The 4,759-nt window shown below is 35.4% G+C and overlaps 1 protein-coding gene and 1 long non-coding RNA gene across 5 annotated transcripts in view; one reads left to right on the top strand and one right to left on the bottom strand.

Annotated features, from left to right (window-relative positions):
- LOC105492619 (zinc finger E-box binding homeobox 2) overlaps positions 1-4,236 on the top strand; it is a 137,449-nt gene extending 133,213 nt beyond the window's left edge. For 3 of the 4 annotated variants that reach the window (XM_011759867.3, XM_071072715.1, XM_071072716.1), the window contains exon 10: positions 1-4,233. This exon is cut by the window's left edge and continues 3,271 nt beyond it. The gene's annotated coding sequence lies outside the window, so the exon portion shown is untranslated. The other variant, XM_071072714.1, reaches the window with a different exon arrangement.
- LOC139357102 (uncharacterized) overlaps positions 1-4,479 on the bottom strand; it is a 35,848-nt gene extending 31,369 nt beyond the window's left edge. Inside the window, exon 1 of the long non-coding RNA XR_011609742.1 lies at positions 4,371-4,479. This is a non-coding gene — a long non-coding RNA (uncharacterized lncRNA). The remainder of the gene's footprint in view (positions 1-4,370) is intronic.
- Positions 4,480-4,759: the final 280 nt, after the last annotated feature.

The raw sequence follows: 4,759 nt of genomic DNA, 5'->3' as shown, positions 1-4,759 counted from the left end.
ATAACTTTATTAATTCAACCTGAAAATATCAAGCCATTAAATTTTGTCTGGGTAGAATAAATCCCTGTGGCCTCTTTTAAAGCAATGTAGGTCTCTGTTGCCCATGGGGCATATCTGTGTCCCAATCCACAAGAGATAGGACCAACAAACAATGAGTGTGCAACCTCTTTCTCCTTGGAAAGAAGAAAGTGTGCACAAAGTAGGGGAGGGTGCGCAGACCCTGCCTTGCCCCTCCTGTTACCCCCTTCTCTGTCATTTTTTTCCTAACTCCATTTCATAGGCAGGCTCAGAATACCTGAGTCTGAAAATATCAGGATAACAATTGTGAATTGTGACAATCACTACAATGTCCCATATCTGAGGGTTTTTTTTTTAATGCTATTTATCCACTGACACTATTGCACATTAGAGCTGCATAGTCCTCCAACTCTAGGGAAGAATAAAAACTTTTGGTTTATCCTAAGATTCTTCTCCAAGGTCATAAACAAGAAATTCCCCTCCACAACCAAGAGATGTGCATTTTAGTAACATCAGATGTATTCTTCTCTTTTATCAAATACTTAACTCTTCCCACACTCTTAGTTCTAAATCTAACCTTTCCCCCCTCTAATAGGGGGCAGGGGAGGATGAGGAAACACTGGAACAACTGAACACCCCTGCCCGTTTTCTCCAAGAGTCTTTTGTATTCTAGCATATCTGCAATCTTTTCTTTTTTCTTCACATGACACTGTAGGCTTAGGCCTGAAATAACTGGGAAGAGAGATGCGTATCAGAATTTCTCCGCAAGAGCTAAACAAAACATACATCTTCCTTAGCATGAATTGGACTGGGGGCGGAGTGGGAGGACTTGGAGGAAGGAGGAAAGAAGGGACTATATTTGAATAAATATGAATAAATTTATTAGATACTTTTCACAATCAGATAACTTTAAAAAAGGTCATTTTTTATCTTTCTAATAATGTAAGCCTTAATAAAAGCAAATCTTAGTCACAAATTTGAGGAGACTGCCCAATAATAAGTTTACATGTATTTGAACTGAAAAATTGTTAACCATGCTTTTGCTCCGAGATGTGTGAGGCCATCCAGGGGCTGTAGGGCCCTGGATATACACACAAACAAGTGTGTGTATATCTGGAGCCCTACGCATTGTAATAAACACAGCTGCATTTATTTGAGTATGTGATCCCATGTACATGTAAAAACATTCAAACAAACACACTCAGCAGATTTATTTATTGTGCAGTGGGGCAATTATTCAAATAAACATGCTCAATGCAATTATTTGAATCTCACATTGCATGTTCATCAATCATAGCACTAAAAAAAGAGGGGGAAAAAACACCAAAGAATTCACATGGGAAAAAATATATATGTGAAAACCACCTTATTATAGATGTTATAGGGTAGCTGAGGTTATGGCTCCCTTCTTAACTGTAACTCAACTATTCTGTATTCAATGACATTTGTTTCTAATGATTAATTGGTTCACTCACTTGATCATTATATCAGAATGACCACAACATTCAGATTCATATAATAGCGAACTTTATAAACCTGTATTGTGTAGAGATGTGAAATCTCTATATTTCAAGAGCAGAAGAGTTCTTTCTAGACACCTTACATCAAGGGGACACTGGTCCAATTATTATCGCTTATATAAGCACTCCTATAAATTTTGAAAAATTTTATACATGCAACAAAACATTCCTACATTTGAAGACATTAAGAAAAATCACAGGTGACTCATCCGATCATTTTATATATTAATAAATATTATGACATATATGTGAACACATCACAAATCATATTGGTGTACCAAGAGGCAATTTATGCCTCTCTTAAGTATGTACTGACATAACCTAATATACTAAAATGGGAAGGGGCTTTTAGTCACTGAAATATGCATCGTGTAACAAAGATGAAGAAAATACATGGCTTGTGCCCATCATAAAAAAAGATTCAGACTGAAGGCTTAGCTTTGGTTTTTTCAATTAAATTGTTAAACTGTGCACAGTGATTTTTTTTTAGAACTTGAGACATTTGTGATGTTGGCTGTTTAAATCTTTGTTACCTTCGCTGTGAATTGAAATTGTACATATTTAGTAAATCATGCAGACAAAACAAACTTTTTAGACAATATTTTTATTGGAGAGTTTTCTTTTCCTGTATCCATGTTAAAAAAAAAAAAAAGACCTCCTTTCCCAAAATAAAAATGTCAATACTAAATTTAAAGAAGTATAAAGGAATGATTGCTTCCTTTAGAGCAAAATATTTAAATAAACATGGAGATAATTGGCAACATGTTCTTTTTGGGCTAGTAGGCTGTGTCCAATTATTTGGGTCTGATGTTTCAGAGGGCCTCTGTTTCAGGGTTGAAGATGATATATTAATCTTGGAATTAAACAAATGCTATTAAATACCAGAAATAAATCCCTCAGTCTTCATTTGTATATGAAATATGGAATTAGTCAGAGAAATGACACTGAGATGATATGATGCTGAATATGCCACAAGCTAAAACTTCCTCTATTAAACGAGTCACCTACTACCTATAATCTAGCATGACATGTTAAAATGCTCCAAAATATTGAAAATAGAAAATGAACACTACTGTTCCCATTTGGTCTAGAGATTAATATGACAAAGATTCTAATACTTTTAGTCAAAGAAAATGATGAGTAAAAAATACATGAAGATTAAAGCGATGACAAATGATCTTTTAAGTATTCTAATTGGTCTTTCTCATTCATAGCTTCGATTCCACAGAAACTGCAAATCCTGATGATCCTGATTTGTAAGTGCACCCAGTCAGCTTTCTCTCTTTCACTCCATGGAATATGCCTGTTAGATTTGGAACGAAGGATAAGCCCCCAAAATGTTAAAAATAGACTACTGCCCTGGCAGGAAATTTAGCATTGGCAAGCACAGAACTCAGAAGGAACTGATCTAACATAAGGAAACATTCAGAGAAAGATTTGTGCATTATGATCCTATTCTGACCATTTTCAGAGCAGTCAAAGGGAAGTAAAGTGTATGTGGGTGTGCGCATGTGTGCATGTGTGTGCAGGTTTGCTAAGTTTGTGTGTGTACACTTGAATAGCTGTGTTTTTTTTAAAAAAATACTGAAGACATGGAAAGAGTCTGAAAGGAAGTGCTTTTCAAACATTTTACATTTTGTTATCTTACATCGAAGACATTTAAAATGTTGATACTGGAAAAATAAAAGGTTCTGAAGACAGCCTCACCAAAAAAAATCTATGTAATTTATAAGATATACCAACAACAAAATAGAGAAAATAGTAAATTATCTTTACTCATTTTATGGGAAACTTAGATTTTAGGTAACGACCTTTCCTTAAACATGAAAAAATCACTTTTATTCATTCCTAAAACGGTATTATAATAGGGTGAAGAAGTATAGTTATACCCATTCTAGTTTTGTTTAGGAAAAGAGAAATACAGCCTTCAAATTACTTGAAAAAAATATGGGTGAATAAAAGAATGTAAATTTAGAAAGGAAACTCAAGAACATCCCTATGCTCACCGAAAACATTATGGTATATTTAGTGACCACAAGCAACCCAGACCTTGGTTTTTACATCTCTTCTGAAAGACACCACTTCCAACACAAACATCATTTCCCAACCCTGTAGTGCAGACCAGGATTGGTGCAGACATAAAGGGAGAACACCAACTATTGAATAACCCTCAACCACTTCCTGAGTCCTGAAACATTCTGTGGAGGTTCTACCACTTCATTATTGAACATGCTTAGAAAGTGTGAGCTCATAGGTTTCCGGTTGAAGGTACATCTAAGCAAGAGGGGAAAAAGAGAAGTACTAACCACCCTGCCCAACTTGCTTTAACCCTTAACACACTAGTACTGGAGAGAAAAGTAGGCTTAGAAATAATCGGCCAAATACCCAAGTAGAGCCTTTTCTTTCCCTTTTCTGCAGTGTAAAGTGCTTTTGTATTATCAAAGACAATTCCATGACAAGGGATGTTTCACTTACTTTAAAATAAATGTAGAGGGAACCGTCCACAAAATTTTCTAAGAACGAGAGTTCTAACCATAAGAGCTGCTTAATGTGTACTTCCTTAACTTTTTAAATGAAAATCAGAGTAATGGTTTGTACAAAAACTTCCCCAGAAATTGTCATGGCCCCTCACATCAGATACCTTCATTTACAAACTGGCCTATGTTAACTCCTTTATGGCTTGACCAAATTATAACACGCTTCGTGTCTACCTTAAAATTGTCAAAACTCATGTTCTCATTCTTCAGTAAAACTTTCACGTGAGTTTAGTATGAAGAAAATCTTTATGTTTGTAACTTTTGGAAAAATAAAAGCAGTTAACTAATCTACTACCTGCATTTTATAGTTGAGGAAACTGAAGTCTACATATCCTTGAGATCACATAGGTTGTTTGTCTCCATCCCACAATGATCTCTAGAAAACAGTTAAGCATAGATTGTCAGAATCTCAGTCTTCTGCACCATTGTTTAGTGTTCTTTCCAACATGTCACAGTAAAACACTTCTTCAAATAGCTATGGAAACATTAGAAGGAATGAGTTAGTTTCTCTACTTCCTGCAAGAAGTTCGTCCTGGTCTACAAGAGCTCTTCCATGCAAGTGTGCAATGAAAATAATCTATTTTAGAAACCCTTTGTTAACTCTAAGATGTCACATCATCATCTCAGGACTATTAATCGCTTGTGGGTTAGAGTCGGTTTTAACTAAGAGCGAGAGACATTCTC

This window comes from Macaca nemestrina, chromosome 11 (assembly GCF_043159975.1).
Source record: "Macaca nemestrina isolate mMacNem1 chromosome 11, mMacNem.hap1, whole genome shotgun sequence".
NCBI lineage: Eukaryota > Metazoa > Chordata > Mammalia > Primates > Cercopithecidae > Macaca > Macaca nemestrina.
This window is presented reverse-complemented; position numbering and strand designations above follow the sequence as displayed.